Source organism: Nuphar pumila, chromosome 4 (assembly GCF_984573655.1).
Source record: "Nuphar pumila chromosome 4, dmNupPumi1.hap1.1, whole genome shotgun sequence".
In the NCBI taxonomy this organism is placed as follows: domain Eukaryota; kingdom Viridiplantae; phylum Streptophyta; class Magnoliopsida; order Nymphaeales; family Nymphaeaceae; genus Nuphar; species Nuphar pumila.
Window position 1 is genome coordinate 133,358,343 of NC_143252.1, and position 20,689 is coordinate 133,379,031.

The window sequence follows — 20,689 nt, forward strand, 5'->3', positions numbered from 1 at the left end:
GCTTGATCGGGTTTGAGTCTACCCTAGAGGAACCTGATCCAAACCCAAACCCAACAAGTGGGTTCCAGGTAGATCAGGTTTGTACCCAACTCGGGAAGCCTGATTCGGGTTCAGACCCAATAAGTGGGTTTCAGGTGGATTGAGTCTGCACCCGACTCGATAGACCTTATCCAGACCCAGACTCATTATGGGGTTTCAAGTGGATCATGTTTATGCTAGTCTTGAGGGGACTCAATCTTGGATTCAGACCCATTACAAGTTTTTGAGTGAATCGGGTCTACACCTGACCTGGTCTGGGACCCAGACCATTGGTGGGTTTTTGGTGGATCAGGTCTAATCCTGACATGCTAGACTGGGTCTAAGACCCAGATGGGTTTCGGGTGGACCAGGTCTATGCCTGAATGATGGGACTTGGTCCTGAACCCAAGACCCAGTTTCTAGCTAAATCAAGTCTTGTCTGGACTGGTTCAAGACCTTTTTGAAACCAATTTAGACATTCAGAGACCGATTCAGACATTTTGGAAATCAGTTTTGGGGTTTTTAGAACTGGTTCAGGCATTCTGAGAGAGCTCATGCATCCTATGACCGGTTCTAGCTTTTCTAAGGATTGTTCAGGGGTTTCCAAGATCGGTGCAGGGTTTCTATGACCGATTCAAGGTCTTTAAGGACTTGCTAAGGAAGTTTTAAGACCCCAATCCCGAATATGGCTCATAAATGAATGTTTTTATCATTAATCTCATACTTTTTTGTGACTTTAGCATGGTATTTGGTTTTCTTCATATTGTTTTGAGTTATTCATGATTATTTAAGCATAAGATTATTAATGTATGCACTATTTTTGTATTATGACATGCTTTGCATATATTTACAGTAAAAGATTTTGATAAACTCACTATTGATATCACCAAAGTGACTTGAGTGGTGTTGATTGAGGGTTCTTTTGACCATGTTGAGAACGATATTCAGTATTACGATTGTGCATGACTTTATGAAATGATGATTGTACCAAAAGGCAAGTCATTGTGCTCCAAATTTATACAAGATGTAACAGTAGGTGTGTACACCAGCCCATGAGGCATGATCGTATCCAAGAGTACAATGCCAAATTACCTTTGTTTATATGATCTACTAGTTTTACCAATTGAAGTCAATTCTTTGAGAACTGAGGAAGCAAAACAACTTTGAGTATTATTATTTTCACTGAAGTTAAACAATAATGACTCTATTATGCTTGCCTTAAAAAAAGTGAATAATAAAGGGTTTCACATCTGTCTTTTCAATATGAATCTTGTATGAACAATTATTTAATAATGTCGTTCGTTCTTGTAATACCAAATTTCTTGATCGTTGACAGTTTTAGCAATATCCTCATTTTTTCTATTGAAAAAAAAAACAGTATTGTTTATGTTGGGATACATGGACCGATATTTAGATTAAGAATTGACGAACCTCTCATCAAATTAAGAAAACAAGTTTTAAAAGATTGCAAACGTGCGTGTATCTTGGTGGAACGCTGGCTTGTTGTCTCTGAAATTTTATAGTACTGGCAGGGAAGTGGGTTTGATTTCAGACAAAATTTAAGTTTGCCCGCAAATTACAAATAAAAATCATGAAGTCTGAACCAATTATGTAATTTGAATATTTCCTTTCTTCTAGAAATTGGCAGCAACTAATTTGGTCTGCGGTTGCCATCCATAAATGGAACCAAGATTAAGGTAACTGCTCCAATTATCTTATTGTATCACAAAGTCAGTGCTCCAAAAATTTCATTAAAAAAGGTATGAACATGGTTACTATCGTGCCAAGTGCCATGCGCTAACTGACCTATGTGACGAGGACACGGCTAAAGTGACACAGGACATACCATTTCTTTGATAATTTTCTATTAAGAAATAGCATATTAAGGGGACACAACACGAGGGTAAGTTGGAGTGTCCTTGTGACATTGGCTCACCAAACACGGAAATAGTGGCAGAATAGGAACCTGGCACCTTCCATGATTGTTCCATTGAACCAAGAAGGCTGCAAATATATTTTTCAAATTTGTTGTATAGTTGGTGTGATTAGCAAGTAAAATGATATGTACATAAATTTAAATCCACAGCCGATCAGGTCAGAGGCCCCTCTGCTACCCCTCATCCGTAAGATGAATGACCTCCCAAACGTGATGACTTTGTTGCTTGTACTTTAGATGGGTCCCACAAAAATTTTCAGGGCCATTGATGCTCTAGAATGAATGGCATCTAGTCCATATAAGAATGGACGACTGAAAATAAACCAAAGCTCTTGCAAAAGGGTCAGATTCGAATCCGAAATGCTTGCGGTAATACTGGATTCAAGGAAAAATAGAACAAAACAAGCAACTTACATGTAAAAGTATATATTCAGGTCAGATTTTGCTTTGGATCAGCTCCAGATCTGAATTCAAATATTGGTCTGAATCTGACGTAAATCCAAAAGTGATCTGATTGAATGGATCAGAATCCAATCTGAATCCACATTCGGATTTTACTTAAAGGATCCATATATGGAAAAACATGTCAGACTCAAATTAGATATCCGACCATATCCGATCCGTCGTTTGCAGCCCCTAGCTAGTCTGACCTGATCTGCTTTCGCTCCCACAATTAATGGCAGATTAAGATCATCTTCTTAAATAATTGGGTAATTTTCGGTATGTAAAATATCCCAAGATCCCATCTTGGCCTTCCTTTGTCACAATATCACCTAATTAATTATCTGTTAATGCAACTTACTCCTGAATATATCTTGTCTTCAAGGCCATGTCAGATGCATCGCCAATTTGTTTTAAAATATCCTTTTTTTTAATGAAACAAATTTTTTGTGATATTATATCTTAAATAATATAAAAGCAGAAGCAAGGGAAATAGGTGCAAAGGATTCGATGCATTTCTTACTTGACATTGCTGTCATGTGAATTAACAATGTCATTAAAAATCTGTTTAGGCATTTCATTGAGTATTTGAAAAATAAAATGCGTTACTTACATCGCACATTGTAATTTCCCCATAAACTAATGAGTTACTGTAACCCCTCTCTCTCTCAACGTCTCTATTTTAAGTCTCTCTCTCTCTCTCTCTCCTTTAATTGGCCATAAAATGTGAAAACTTCTTCTCTCTCTCAAACGACCCTCATCTTTTTCTTTTTAAGGAGTAACATTCATTCAAATCAGAGAAATGGAATCGGTCACACTGTTGCGTGATGAGGTTACTTTCACGCTCAGCAACAGACAGAGTTACGAATAGCAGAACCCCCTGTTAACATCTTATCAGAAAACGAGAATAAGGGTGTGTGTTGAACTGAGTAAGGAGCTGAGCACAGTTGAGTGAACTATATCATTTACCTGGCCACTTCTGGCGATCTCTTGAAGATACCTCCCATCCCAGCTGATCGAGGAGGTGGGAAAAATCTTTGTATGCTTCACGAAATCCACTGTTATTTCGCTCGGACCAGATTAGCTTCCAAGTGAAGAAAAACCCAGACCCTCAAAATAAATATCCACTTTTTACCTCTAACAATAAGCTGCTCTGCAACTGCAATGTCTCTAGGAAATACGAGATCCTCCAAACGCAGGTTGATATCGCCGCATGCCTGCTTCAGCATTGATCTGAAATATGTGCATTGCCAAAAAAAGGTGGGAAAGTGATTTCTCCGCTATGATGCGCATCGATAAGCTGCTCTGCAACTGAAATATCTGAAATACCACGTTGTTTCAACCTTATTTCGATGTTTACCTTCCCTAAGATGATGTGCCAGGCCATGAGGGAGGCTGGTAACAGGAGTCCTCCCCCCTCCACCCCGCCCTAGGAAGCCATTGTGCAGCGGGCACGAGCATATTCAAGTATAATGATGCCGGGCTGAATTCACCATCGCTTGTAAACGTCCAAATAGCTCTATCTTCCCTTCCTAGCTCTAGTGGACAAGCAACACAAGTGGTGAGCCTTGACCATTGTTCAAAGACCGCCTCCGAAGGGTTCTTACGTAGAAGCAAATCCCAAGAGTAGGGATGGCAGTGGACTGGGGGAAAACGGGGCCCACCCCGCCTCGCCCCATTTGGACCGGGGATGGAAGACATAAAACGGGAATGGAGGGTTAAATGTAAAACTCATGAGGGGATGGAGGTGAGGATGGACTTACACTTTCTCCAGCCCCACCCCGACCCCATCCTGATCCCCGCCTTGCCCCGTCCCCAATCCTTTTTTTAGGAATGGCAATGGAGGGAGGGAAAACGGTTTCCCTCCCCGTTTGGACCGGGGATGGAGGTTAAAATAAAAAACCGTGCCGAGATGGAGGGCAGGATTTTGAGACGGGGCGGGGTGGAGACCTTGTCCCCTGCCCTTGCCCCAGTCCACTGCCATCCCTACCCAAGGGTTATCGGTATGTGAACAAATATCAACAAACATCTCTAAAAAGATTTAACCACTTGAGAGAAAAATAAAAAAGAAGTTAATTTTAGAACAATTTCGTTTCAAATAATGTAAAAAAAAAAACTGCATACCGTTGGCTGTATTGAATGTAGAAATTGAGAGGGATCTAAGCTGAATATAAGGTGTTATGGATGTTGGGCTGGAGGATCGATAGGACTAGCCCTGAAGGTATTTCTTATACCTTTTGATCGGTTGAATATCTTTACAAACACTATTTATAGACTGATCATGCAAACGCAGCTTGCTGCCTTTTATAACTACCGTTTTCTCAATTAAATTGTGTGCGTCATTCATGAAATGCTTTATTTACCTGAAAATAAAAAGGTAAGTTCTCACATGTTCAGCTTAGTGGCCATGCAATGTTGGCAATTGATAAGATCAGACCCCATAGATGTGTTCATCATGGCCAAACTAGTAGTAGGAATCAATCCCTGGATCATATTTTTTTGAAACAAAAGATGATTTTTTTTATGGTTGAAAATTTGGTATATTATGGACCAGTGTTTTTTCATGATCCAGAAAAATTTAACATGCATATTGTTAAAACATGAAATGTAGGCCTGTTTTTACCCATGTAGATTACATCTACAGGGTCAGATGTGCCAAAAAATCAATAATTTAAAGTTGATTTTTTTTTCAAAAACACACCCAAAGTTTAGACATTAAAAAAAAAAAACACTTTTAGTTTTGAATTAAAAAAAAAAACCTAAATTTTTTCACCGTTAAACAAAAACAAACTTCCATCCGTTTAACCTAGGTTATCACTAATCCAAGATGAGTTAAGAGAGTTAATTTACTAGTTAACCCTTCAAAGACTTCTTGCTTCTTATTTAGGTACATTTTTAAAAACATGTTGTTGAGGGTAAAATGATAATTCCATATCACATTTAACATCATAGTAAACTCTTGGGTCTTTTTAATTAACCACGATATTTTTAGGTGCATTTTTAAAAAATTTCAAAACTTAGGTGTTTTTTTTTTGTTAAAGCCCAAACTTTAGATGCTGTTTTGAAAATTTCCCTTTAAGGTTTTTTACCAAGGTCTTTGGAACCCGTGAGGTAACCAAAATTATCCTTTTTATACACTAGATCAACGGCCCCGTCTTCAGGCCGGGCAAAAAGACGGAAATGCTCAATTTAAATAAAAATGGTTATCATATGATGTAAAACAAAATGAATACATACAAACTTTAAGGAAGAGAAGGAAAATAGCATGCATCATGTGCCCTGACTCTAAATACAAATTTTTTTTGTTCAGTCATCATAACTAATATCCTACACTTCCCACTCAATTCAAGATTGAACAGAGGACCCATTTCTTCTTTAATGGCTGACCAAAAAATCCTCCACATTAATGACTCACAACATGACATCTTTACGTAAGAACAGTAAAGCCTAGATCTTTCAACAAATAAGAGTTGGAAGGGGCCTTCCATGCTTATTAGACATTGGAATATTTTGGTAACTTTTTAGAAGTTATATATAATTTTCACTAAGATTGGTAAATAGTTAATGTTGGTAAATATTTATTATTGCTCACAATTTTGCATTGGTAACACTACAAGAAAACAGGTCATTGCTGACCATAAATATGGTCGACAATATATGATTTATGGTGGCCAATAATTTAAACAATGATAAATATTGTCACCACAGGTGTCGACATTTTATCGCTTATATTACTATTTGCGATGATATTTATATATAGTCATCTTTATAAATATAAATTCGATGATTTGATATAATCAGTATAAAATGTTCGGCTCTAGAATATCGTTGGTAATAGTAATTAAAAGCGGTGATAATTATCGTCGACTATACTAGTTAAAACCGACGGTAAATATCGTTGCCTATATGAATTAAAGGTGATGATATTTATCATCGGCTATACTAGTTAAAACCGATGATAAATATCGTCAGTAATAGTAATTAAAGGCGACAATAATTATCATCAGCTATACTAGTTAAAACCCTATAAATATCGTGGCCTATATTAGTTAAAGCCGATGATAATTATTGTCGGCTATATGACTTAAAACCGATAACAAATATCATCGCCTAGATTATTTAAAATTAACGATAATTATTGTCACTTATATTATTTAAAGACAATGATATTATTGTCAGTTATACTAATTAAAACGGATGATAAATATCATCGCCTATATTGTTTAAATCAGATGATAATTATTGTCGGTTAAACATAAAAAATCAACGATAATTATCATTGTAGAACTACAATAAAATAGTTCATTATCGATGATAAATATTGTCGCTTATATTCATATTGAAAATTAATCATATAATCGATGATAAATATCATCGATAATCTTAAAATTTTGATTTTAATTAAATTATCGATATTGACTTAATTTATTTTTTTTTACAAATAGAAATCCAACATATCACATTGTCTAGTTCAAACATACACAAACCACAACATTAAATCAAAATTCAATATAAATTGATGTCCATATATTTAAAGCTTAACAAATGATGCACATAGGCTTTCCAAGAGGAATGATTGATAGCTCCAAGTGCTGCATAAAGTAAAGATATAACAGAAAATTAGCAATTTTGAAACACGTAAAATCCAAAACTTTCAAATAACATTCACAAAGTTTAAGATCAAGAATACCAACATAATTCTAAAATTGAAGCCCAAAGAATCCAACCTTTGGAAAAAGCCACCAGCTACCTGCATCAAATAATGAAAACTAAACTAATAAATAATTACATTTCATGTGCTCAGGAATTGAAAGAATTAGAAAGAATCCTACCAACATGTGACACCTCTTTTTAAAACATAGATATAATTAGAAGAGACCCCTTACATCTACAAACGAATACTTTATGATGCATTTTCGCACTTTGCCTTTTTACAAACCAAATAATGGTCCCTGATATCTATTTTTGGAATTCAAAGAATCAGCAAGTTTTATGTCATCTCTTGCGGTTTGTCTTTTTACAAACCAAGTAATGGTCCCTGATATCTATTTTTGAACAAACTGGTTGAAGGATGGGGTAAGAGGAGCTTCTTGCACTGTGTGGGTGGCAATCAATGGCTTAACTTACTTTCTACCTTTAATTAGCTAGGGACATCTAGCAATAACCCACTCCCCCATACCTGGGAGCTAAATATGTCAAACACAGACTGAATGTGAGTAGATCAAGAGCCAAGCATGATCCTTAATGTCTCACAATTTGACTGGTGACAGATCAAGCTTATCCTACTATTTTGAAAAATATATGAAATATCATGTAAGAAGGTAGGCGTTGCACCCATTGAAAATAAGATGAGAGAGAATCGTTTACGGTGGTTTGGACATATTCGGCGAAGGCCTAATGATGCTCCAGTTAGAAGGATGGAGAAATGGGAAAATATATTAGTTAAAAGAGGTCGGGGTAGGCCTATGAAGACTTGGATGAAGATGAAAGGAAAGGATATGAATGCTTTGAACCTCACCGAGGACATGGCATTTGATAGAAATGATTGGAGGAGAAGGATTCATGTGGAAGACCCAGAATGATTTTCTTTGTTGGTTCATATCGCCGACCCCAATTGTTTTGGGATGAAGGCGTAGTTGTTGTTGTTGTTGTATATGAAATATCATGTAATCTTTTGGCAAAGGAAAAAATCACTATCATGACATATTAAGAAAATCTGATATTATCGTTAAAAATAAGCATATAGTGCTTCTAGCACTACATGTTCACTTTTATAGGCAACATGTTTTGAGAATATATGAGTTTTAGGATTTTCCTCAACCAGTTCAAATTGGTACAAGTATCTAGTGTTTAATGCATGTTCAACAAGGGCATGGCAACACAAGCAGAAACGCTTATAAGACAGGCATAGGGTATTGATAGACTATGTAAATCTGCATTCTCATAACATCATCAAACAAAAAAGAACCTTTGATGTTTATAGATTACAAGATTGTTTATAAATTACAAGGACCTTAATACTTAAAATGAGCAAAGCATACAGCCAACACATGAAATAATGAATGGAGGTGCTCATGACATGAGATCCTTGGCACAAATCTCTAACCAACTCAAAGCAGCAGTAAACACATTTATATGAACTTTAGAACTAATCAATTTGATTATGACTTTTAAGTTCACAAGTTCCTAGAATTTCCAGCAAAGGGTATTCTCTTTGCTGAGAACCTGGCCTGCTTTCATTATTTCCATCGAACACTAGCCTTGTCAAAAAGGATCACTATTTTTCTAATTCTCAAGAGGATGTATGATCCATGATCCCTACTCAACAGATGTTTCAGGCCTACGGCTCATAACCCGACCTTCCCTACAGAATTCATACAAAATTGTACTGCAAGTCTATAAATAAGCACATCCGTTCTTAAAACAGAAGAAACATCAACTCAGCATCCTAAACTTGAAACAATATGGACAAAAATTACATCAACTTACTTAGCCTTCTCATACTTGGCCTCTGGTGCGTTATCTCCGCCTTGAGAGCCAGTGGCACTGCCACCAGTAGACCCTCCAGATGAGTTCATGTGCTGGCCAATTTTTGAAACTGCTTGTTTGCAGCATCAAGCTTTGCCTTTATCTCATCAACATTCTCGCCAGCCATATATAGATGTCCTTGGATCAGTTACTGCAGACTCTATCTCAGATCTCAGATGCAACTTCTGCAGGAATCTTGTCCTTGTACTCATTCAAGCTCTTCTCCATACTGTAGATTGCAGTGTCGGCACTGTTCCTTACATCGATCAAAGTTTTTCTCTCCTGGTCCTTCTGTGCATGCAACTCTGCATCTTTGACCATTTTCTCAATCTCGTCTTCAGAGAGACCTCCTGATGACCTGATGGTTATTTGCTGCTCCTTCACAGTAGCCTTATCCTTTGCGGAAACAGTAACAATTCCATTGGCATCAATGTCGAACATCACCTGAAATTGGGGCATGCTTCTGGGAGCTGGAGGAATTCCTACAATGCACAATTTCTGCGACACCTGCTCTCCTTCACATAGGAATATCAATTTCAACATACTTTGTGACACAAAAACCCTTTAATTGAAACATTGATTGCAAAAGCATAGGTGTAATGAGCCCAGCTAGGCTTAAGCATCTGGTGGATTTATACCAAAAGCCAAGCTAGCAAACAGGCTGTGCCCCACGTATCTAAACCAAGCCCAATCATAGGTCATTCACACCATTCCAAGAAATTTTCTGCATTATGAATTTCAAAAAGAAAAAAGAATCACCTCTTGTAGCTCCCATGACTTTCTGTGTAAACTCACCTTTACTTTTAACACCTTTAAGTTCCACCTGTACCATCTGATAATTAGATAACCAGTGAAGATGTTGAATCTGAAGAATAATCAAATCACTGCAAATCATAAACTGTGAAAACCATAAAAATGAAACTAGCAGAAAATATAGAAGATTGGAAAGTTAAATAAGATCCTGCAGAATTACGTGTGTGCAGTCCTAACACAATTAAGGTGTTCCTTCTGAATCCACCAAGTGAATCTACATGCTCTAAGTACATATATACACGAATGTATGTGCGCGCATACATATATGTATATGTGTGTGACTGTGTAGCCTTAACACAACTGACTTGTTCCCACTGAAGTCACTAAGCGCATCCACAGGATCTAATAGAGCTCATGGGAATTGCATCTACAACAGACTTCTGTAAACATGACGATATTCATAGTTTGTGACATAGAGGCCCAAGAGCATCTCTGTAATTTTCTAAAATTTGCATGCATTCTGACACATAGACATGGTTGATAACTCAAATGGCGTTTTCTAGACACAAAAAAAGCTCACCAAAAGCTTATACCCTTGACAATAATTTCTTTGGCAGGTACATGCATTACTTGTCAGTTGTCACCAACATAGGCAGTTAAACACTTTAGCAATTTTATAAAAAATAATACACATGTTTAGGGATGCTGGGAACACACGCATAGCCAATTTTATACCTACTGTGATCCATGATTTTCTCTTTTCCTTTCTCACATATTGTCTTTCTACATTTGTTTGATGTTATGACTCTTAGTTCACCATGTTTAAACCATATTTGCCAGAGCAAGAATCGAAAGCGGTAAGCAGTATGTGAATAAAAAATGGGAAGTGGTCATTGAAATGCAAGTTGCAAGAACTCATTGTGCAGATACCAACACATGCAAAAACTCACACTCATAAGCACCACAAATCAGCAAGGAAATTCACATGCACTGAAATCCCTGATAAAACTGTGTTCAATTCAAAATATGGCCTAACTTTCCAATATATGATTTTATCACAATTATAAGAAACCCCTAAGCTTGGATTTAAGTGGCACCATTTGAAATTGTCAATAAAACCATAGCAAATACTAATTTGTCCCAACATATTAGAACAAGCAAGCACAACAGAGTCTAGCAGTAAAATTTGCACATGATGAAAAGGGATCTTTTTACTTACATGGAATTTAAATAAAAGGGATCCTTTTAAAATGAGAAGAGGATAATAAATTGATATTTATAAATGGATTACATGATAGCATTTGTCTCAATCCTTAGGTTTATCAAATCATCCAAATCTACTACATGATAGCAATAACTGTATTTAGAAACACATATTTCATCAAAACAAAAGAATTTTGTTTCAGAAGCAAATAGATGACAAAAATGACTATGTCAAATCATACAAATCCTCCAAATCCAGATGGAGGATCTCCATGCATGTGTCTGCACCTGCATAAAAAAAAATTGAAGTGAACAATACTAGAACATAGAAAACAAAATATATATTTAGTGAAATTATTTAATAATACCTTTTAGCTTGACCTTCAGTCTTGTTGTAATAGCATTGCAACCATTCCCTCAAACTGCATTAGCCTAGCATGCAATCCCACCACCGTACCAGTCAAGGTGTCCAACTTTTCTTTGGTGGTTGTCAATTCTTCCTTAGTTGATTCAAGCTCATATATAAGGGCGTCATTCAATGTATTGGTAGAAGCGCTTGCTTAGGTATGTATGGCACAACTCTCGATGTCTAACATAGCCAAGTCATATACTAAGAACCTCTTTAAGCATCATAGAATCTTCAATATTGGAGTTCTACAATGCCAACCGTGGCATCTCATGTTGCAACAGGAATGTATACTTAAATTAGTTATAGTCAGAACAAATAGTTACATACACAATACTATGAAATGATTCAATTACGTAATTATTGGCTGCAGTATCACACAAAAAGTCCCCTTTATCGTTTGTGTAAGTTGATCTATACATCTCAATCAACCCAATTTTCTCTCCTAAAACAATGCTCTAAACATGAGAGCAAAAATAAGTTATGATTTATAGTGATTTAAAAATGAACAAATTTCTCTAATATGAACAAATTTCTATCATACACCTATGAAATCAAATAATTATATATTTTCTCTTTGATGTCACATATATGATTTTGCCCCACTAGTATGACTTACCACCAATCCAGCTCTATTGGATTTGTTTCTTGCATACTTGGCTTGGATAAAATGAAGATCAATCGTTATATACATACATACCAACTATATATATCTTCTAAAATGTAGTTTACCATCCATTTCGAATTGCTGAATAATTTGTTGCATATATCCTCCCACCGTGCATTGGAAATATGCTTTATAACATTGGCTATGACTTCATTTTTAGTCGCATATCCCTTAAAGATATTATTGTAGACATGGTGGATCTCTCTATAGGATCGAGCCAACTAACCATTCATGACCCTCCCGTCCTCTAATCGATTCATGTCTAAAATGAAATTGGGCTGAAACATATAACAAAACAATTATGAGATAAGGGCCGATACACTTTGTCAAAACAAAAAAGATAAGTAGACCTACAATAGGGCATGATAGTTATCATTGTCAAGTCCTGCAACTCCTTTCTGTGTGCTTCAGACACCCACTTCCAGGATATATTATAAAGTTGTGCATGCTCGTGCACAATGTATATCACCCTCCCAGCAAATATAGGCGCGTTTGGGCACTCTGTTGCTTGTGATCCATCTGAGATACTAAGTGGGATAGGGTATTTTGCCTCAACAATGCAAACCATGTAACTATGTTCTTGCCCTGAGGTATCCTCATAGTTGGCATAACTGCACAAATAAGTATATATGGTTAAAATAGATTGAATCAAGATTACATATACAAAATAAGAAACATAATTAACATGAATATGATCACTTACATACAACACTGCTCGTTGCACCATGGTTAGGGGATGTTGCCTCTAGGGAAAGCTCATTGTCTGACCCATCAAAGAAAGTTGTTGATGCCCCTCAACCCTATGAGTTGTCGCCAAGACGAGTGATAGGAAGTGTTGGATCTCTCGCAATAGTCATCATGCACTTATAAGGATGCACAAATCATCCCTGCCCTCCTCTCATTGATTTATCAATAACAAAATAGTATTAGATGAGAAAAAATAGTCTTTGGTGGGAAGCACAAACAAATAAAAATATATTAATTTTATACAAAGAAAACTTATTCTACTTTCAAAAAAATTACATTTAACCAACTATTTCTTTTTCGTCTATGTCTCACAAAAATGGTAAGTGTGCTTCAAATACTAGGAGTTCATGAATCATGATAACTAAATATATTATATTTAACCACAAGATATTATTAAACCAAAACTAAATTACTAAGAGTTCATAAATCATGATAAAAAATATTACACTTAACTACAAAGATATTGTTAAACAAGAACTAAACTACTAAAAGTTCATGAATCATGATAAACTAAAATCATTACATTTAACCACAAAGATATTGTTAAACTAGAACTAAACTACTAAGAGTTCATGGATCATGATAACTAAAAACATTACATTTAACTAATGTCTTACATGCCATTTCTATTAGAAGGTATACATGCCCCATCAATCCAGATCATCACCAGAGTATGCACTAGGTACAATAAAATCTTCATCTTCATCATCAAAGTATGTCTCCATGAGCCTAAGATTTTCTTGACCACCAGAAGATGTATCATGGTCGGTCTAATTTTCATCTTTTTGATGCATGTAATTGAAATCATTTATGGTTCACAAGAGTGACACATGTAACTAAAATGTCTAATTTGTGGATGCATTATATGTATGCAAGTCGTGATACCACAATTCTTTCATATATTCAATGAGCGGCTGTAAATGGGCATCTATTTTGTTGCCAAGTATCGTAGATCCTAAAATAAATAGGGACAACATCATGAATGGTGATTTCATACACCTCCAAGGGGGGAAATTATATAGAATTAATACTACATGTCACATGTTATACGACATGCTCATAGTTTTGAATGGGTTGAAGCCGTCACTTATCAGGCCAAGTGGTACATTGCGGGGATCTGTCACGAAAGAGCTATGTTCTTTGTCAAACTCTTTTCATACTATAGAATCAACTGGATGCCTTAGATGAATCTCATTGTCTACATGTTCTTCCTTGTGCCACCTCATTTCCCTTGTAGTATTTTTTGATATAAACAATTATCCCAACTGAGACTTAATTAAAAAGTATTGCAAAACCTTTTGAGGTAACCTCTTATGTTTACCTTCATAACCTTTTTCATAGTGCCATCTTATAGTTCTACATATAGGGCATTCATCGACATTAACATTTTCTTTCCAGAACAACACACAATCATTCTTGTAGGCATATATTTTCTTATAGTTAAAACTTAGGTTTTTTTATACTTATTTGCTTTATAGAACAAGTTTGGCAAGCCGACCCACTCAGGGAATGCATCCCTTAACAAGTCAATCAACATATCAAATGACTTGTTACTCCAATTGTTAAGTATCTTCAAATGAAGTAGCCTAATGATGAAAAAGAGTTTTGAGAACTTCTTATATCCTGGATAAAGTTTACATTGTGACAAGTCCCATAATTTGTCAAACAATCTCTCTTTGCTAACATTGGTTGTTGCACCCGTGTAGTAGAAAATTGGCCAAGGTTAAAAAGCATGTGTGTCCCCATATAAATGGCAACGTCCATAGCACCCCTTATCACATCATCATTTTTGGCATGCTCAAACCCAGCCCTCGGTACCTCTACTTCACCGTGATAGATCCAATTTGTGTACTCTTGCTATAACTCATGCAACATCAAATAAGTGTCTATCACATTTACTTTTAGGTACAATCTGTTCTTGCACTACACGCATGGACACTTGATCCGACCATGGCGATTCTTGTGATTATAGGCTAGGTTACAAAATACCCAAACTTTGTCTATGTATTTGAGCCCATGTCTATCTATAAAAAAAATCCAACTCTTATCCATCAAGTAACACCTAGTACACAAGCATCAAACAAATGAATTAAGTCACTTGTTTGAAGGCATACCATATATGCAATATATATATAAAGAGAGAGAAAAACAATAGAAAAATAAAACAGGAAAATGTGTTGGTTTGAATTTTGAACATTGAACTTTGAAGCACCTACAACAAAATTCAATAACCTATCGATTTCCAAACAAGAACATTGAGCATTGTCCTTTTGAAATGTGTTGACTTCAACTCTCTTTTTTTTTGTCAAAAAAATACCAAATGAAATCTCAAAAAAATCAGAATATTGGGAATAACATTCTTAAATGTCAGAAATTTCAACCATAATGGTAAAACAAAACTTAATAAAAAATGATGTATAACATAACATATAATCAAGAAAAAAGAAAAATCTATAAATATGAGATATATTAATAGGTTAGCAGTGATTTTACATAACTTTATATGCTCAAGACATCCCTTTCTGCCTTCTTGTTTCCTCATTTTATATAGTTTGATATATAAATAGGTTAGCAGTGATTTATTAAGTAAAGGCTCTCATTTTTATTTAGTAGTTGTAGAAATTTTGTTCATGTTCCCCTTTATTCTTTCAGGTGGATTCAGCTTCAGGAGATCTCCATAGTTTTGTTGGGTCATGTTATCAATATTATACCTCATTTTCTTAATAAAATCTAGATTTAAAGCCTTCCCACAACCATGTGTTTCAATAATTTGCTAATCATTATTTCTCATGATAAAGTGTATCCTCCTAAAGAACATAGTGGTGAGTGAACTTTTGATGTATACATAGACACTTGCTTTAATGATGAAATTATACACCATAGATGACACATGAACACTGTTGTCATACAACATTGTTTCTGAAGGTATCATAATGCTATAGAGATAGCTCTATGAGTGATACACTCAGAGTATGAATGAATTTGTATAGACCATAGGGAGGCATTTCATACAGAGTTTGTTTTCAAGTAGAGGTTCAGTAAGGAAAATACACACTCACCATAAAGTATGAACTCAATAATTGATTTTAGAACTTGAATGCTCAAATGAGTGTTATTGCTACCTGTTCGCTCGGTCTTGCTTGCTCATTGGTGAAGTTGGTGACATGTTTCTTCTCCTCGAGGAATATTCTGATGTTGAAGAAGCTTTAAAGTATCTTCAAGTTACTAGACGGTTAATTATGTTCCAATTCATGCATGTCCTATCAACTGTGAGGTCATCAAATGCATTTGATGTATCAAGGTCGCATGTACTCATTGGACTATCCTAAGCCATTCAACTCTTCCCTTGGCAAAACACCATTTTGACTGAATCATGTGTTTGTGAGTGCCTCTATTCTTGTGTTGTTTAGTTCAATTCCATCACCATACACTTCATTTAACTGGATTGCATGTATGCCTTATCTTCGAGACTAGCTACAAGCAACCTTCTGTTGCACAATCTATTATAAATGATATGCACTGAACAATGGAAGCTATTGGCTCAAAGGTTTTGGCTTTAGCACCATGTTACCTCCATGGATATGCGTGGCACTTTTTTATTGCGATAGAACATCAAATTTACCATCACCTTTGATTTTAAACCACTTCCCCCTCCTCATCAAAACCTGTTGATAATCTTTGATGATCCCATTTCAGCTAGGTTTCTCTTTTTCATTTTGTTGGAACTCTCCCATCAACCTGTCTTTGATTGTTTTGGTATTTCAAGACAATGTATAATACTTATCGAATTAAGAGGCCTTTGATTACTGTTTTTGGCTTTTGTTTTTGCCTGATTAGGCTTGTCTAGTTCTCCTGCTGACTATGTTCGAATTGATTCTTTTGCTTTTCCTCCCAACAACAACATTCCTTTTCTAACTGGGTCTTATCATTGAAAAGAATGCATATGCATTTTGTCATAGTTGTTCTTTTGGAGCAAAAATTTAGTTATATATCCTGTTACATTTCACACCACAATCCAAACTGGTTAATCGCCATCATGTCACTTCATGTTTATAACTGTTTTGATATTTCTTACTTCTGCATGCCACATTTGTCTTTACCAATCAAATTGATGGTAAATTGATCTCAGTTGGATAAATGGAGATAAAGTCACAAAATACAGACTGCATCACAATTAGTTTATCGCATATTGTGCCTTATCCCATTCTAATGGATAGAGTGTGCAGCAGATGATCGAAGCAGCAGGTGAACCGAGCAGAGATCTTTGAAAATCAAGAGAAGAGGGAGAAAATGAAGACCGGCTGTTTAAGCCTTTTGTAAGGTTTGCTTCGAGAGGATTTAGACTTGTGTTGTATTTCTCGCACATCAAGTGTTGAGCATGATTTATAATTTTTCATCTCTTAGATTCCCTTTTTGGCTCAGCTATGCAGATAGGTTCTACGAGATTATTGGAACGGGCATTTGAAAACGGTTTTATAAAAAGTGTTTTTGAAACTGTTTTTATAATTGCCCAAGCATATCCACGAATGGGCCCATGTTTGTGGATATGCCAAGATGAGCGGATAATGGCCACTCATCCCCCACTTGGCTATATATCTGCCAGCCTTGCTTTCATTATTATGGGCTTTTCATGCAATGATTATGATTTTTTCATAAGGATTTACCTCGTAATCATAAGTATCTTAATCCCATGTGTGCAACATGTTTTGTGAACAGATCTTCAGGGATCCCTTTTGTAAGAGGATCTGCTACCATGTATGAAGATGGTAGATAATCAACAATTATCTCATTTTGTTCAATCATATCATGTATATAGTGGTATTTTGCCATTATATGCTTGCTTTGAAAGCTATCTGTCCCACTTTTCATCAAAGAAATAGCAACCTGGTTGTCACAAAAAAATATGTATAGGTTCAAATTCAATATCTAATTTTAAATCACAAATAAACCTTCTAATACATACTGCAAAAGTTGTTGTTGCATTACAAGCAATATACTTAGCTTCTTGAATGTGCAAAGCCACACAACCTTGCTTTTTACACTACCAGGCTACTGCACCTCCTCCAAATAGGAAGATATAGCCAAAAGTAGATTTACTGTCATCTTTGCATCCTATAAAGTCAGCATCTGAGTATCTGATCAAATCAAGCTTATCATATTGAAAACTCAATTTTGATCCTTTTGAGTCTTTCAAATATCAAAAGATTCTTTTGACAGCCTGCCAATGAAGCCAACCAGGATTACTTTGATATCTGCTAACAAGACATACTGCAAAACTTATATCAGGTCTTGTACAGAGCAACAACCAATAGCCTGGGCATAAGGAACATCTAGTCTTTGTTGGTTTTCTCCTGAACAATCACTTTTACTTAAATTCACTCATTTAGCAACCAGAGTACCAATGGGTTTCGAGTCATGCATTCTATATTTCTTCAAAATATTGTCAATATATCTTTCTTGACTCAAGCTGAGAACTTTTAATTCTCGATCTATGGTAATTTTAATTTCCAGAATGTATAAAGCTTCACCCATATCTTTCATTTCGAAATTGGTAAACAACCAATTATTTGTGTTGACTATCATATCATTATTATTTTCAGTCAACAATATATCGTCAACATAAAGAGATAAAATACAAAAGTGACTCCCACTTTTCCAAGCATATACACAATGATCTAATTGATTTTCTTTATATCCAATCTTGGTTATTGCTTTATGAAAAGCCAAATACCACTGTCTTGGTGATTGTTTAAGCCCATATAAGAACTTTTTCAACTTGTATACTTTGTCATTGTCTATGACATATCCTGCTGGCTGAAACATATATATGGTTTCTTTTAAGTCACCATTCAAGAAGAAAGTTTTTACATTCCATCTGCCACTCATCTAGATCATAATGAGATGCTATGGATAATATTATCCTGATGGATGCAAACTTAGCAGTTGGTGAGTAGGTTTCAGTGTAATCAACACCTTTCCTTTGGGAAAAAACTTTTGCTATCAGCCTTGCATTGAATTTGTCTATTGATCCATCAACCTTGTACTTCTTTTTAAGAACCCATTTACAACCAACTGGTTTTCTTCCTTCAAGAAGATCAATTAACTTTTAGACTTGATTCTTTTCAATGGATTTTATTTCTTCATCCATAACCCTTTTTCATTCTTATGCTTTATTTGATTTAATAGCACCAGGATATGATAGATTGTCGGTCATTTCATCTATATCTACTGAATAGCATAACTCTTTAGTCAGATGCACATAATAATCATTCAGATAAGATAGAAGAGCTCTAAATCTCTTATGACCGCTTAAACTTTAAGAAGTAGAAGTGCCTGGATCAGTTGGTTCATTGCCTAACTGATCCACAATTGGTTCATTGCCAAACTGTTCAGCTTGATCATCAAAATTATCCAGTAAATCAAAGGGATCTTCAATGGAATCACTAGATTCATTGTTGAGTCCTTATAGGAATTCAACATCTCTACTCTCAATCAATCCCAACCTTTTGTGGTATAACCTGTAGCTTTTTGATCCTTTAGGATATTCAATAAAAATACCTCTAATAGATCTATTGTCCAACTTATCTATAGTTGGATCCAAGATCTTAGCATGTGCTACAAAACCCCATCTCCTAAGATGGCTCAAATCTGGTTTCCTACCAGTTTAGCTTTCATACAGAGTTGTTGGGACAACTTTGTAGAGTACTCTATTTAAGGTATACATTGTTGTATTTACAACTTCACCCCAAAAAACTTTGGGTAATTGTGCTTCTGCCAACATGGTCTTAACCATGTTCAAGAGGGTTCTATTGCACCTCTCTGCAACACCATTTTGTTGTGGTGTTCTTTGCATGGTTCTTTGCCTGTTAATGCTAAGATTTTTACAAGATTCACTAAACGCATTCGAGGTGTATTCACCTCCTCTGTCTGATCTAATTATTTTAATACATCTTCCAAGTTATCTCTCAACTTCGCTTTTATATTCTTTAAATTTTTCAAGAGCTTCTGATTTATGTTTAATCAAGTATAAGTAGTCGTATCTTGAGAAATCATCAATAAATGATATAAAATATAGCATTACATTGTGAGCTTGAACTCTAAATGGTCCACAAATATCAGTATGAATTATTTCAAACAATTCTTTAGCACGTACAACATTTGATGGGAAAGATTTTCTAGCCGTTTTTTCATATATACAAGTTTCACATTTTTCAAAGTGTGTTTCATTAAATGTAGCAATTATTCCTTATTGTTCTAAGTTTTTTATTTTCTTTATGCTTATATGTCCAAGTCTTTTGTGTCATACATTTATATCAATGTTAAAGACATAATAAATATAAGCGGAAACTGATTCTTTATTATTACACAACTTAAACATACAATGTTCTTTTACAAAAGTTCCTTCAAATAGGACTCTGCTATGTTTCCCTATTGTGACTTTTCCCAGAATGAATCTGACTTCAAAACCTTTCCCAGTCAAAGCCAAGACAGAAACTAAGTTCCTTCTTATTGAGGGTACATAAAGAACTTCATTAAGAATGACACTTGTTCCACCTACATTAAGTCTATATGACCCAATTTCATATACATCGTAGTAGGTGTTATTTCCCATGTACACTTTGTGTTCACCTGGACCTAATTCTTTCATGTTTAAAGATCCATTTGTACTTTTAGCTATATGTCGGGTTGCTCCAGAATCAACCCACCATCCTAAGAGTTCCTCGTTTGCAAATAGGCATTCAGACACCACACAAATAACTTCTTTATTATCCAGTCTTCTTTTGTTGTTTTGTTTCCCATGTTGTCCAATGTTTCTATTGAAGGTCTTCGTCCTGCAGTTCCTTTGGATGTGTCTCATCTTCCCGCATTTGAAGCACTTTACTTGAGGTCCAGTTCTCTGATGCCTTTTGGAGTTGCTATTTTGTCCTTTATTAAACCTATTATTTTTTCTTCCTTTAAAGTTATTGTTGTTTTTTTTAAAGGGTATTAT

At 35.4% G+C, this 20,689-nt stretch overlaps 1 pseudogene; it reads right to left on the bottom strand.

Annotated features, from left to right (window-relative positions):
- Window positions 1-6,933: 6,933 nt before the first annotated feature.
- LOC149841129 (heat shock 70 kDa protein, mitochondrial-like) lies at window positions 6,934-12,679 on the bottom strand (annotated as a pseudogene).
- Between the last annotated feature and the right edge of the window lie 8,010 nt (window positions 12,680-20,689).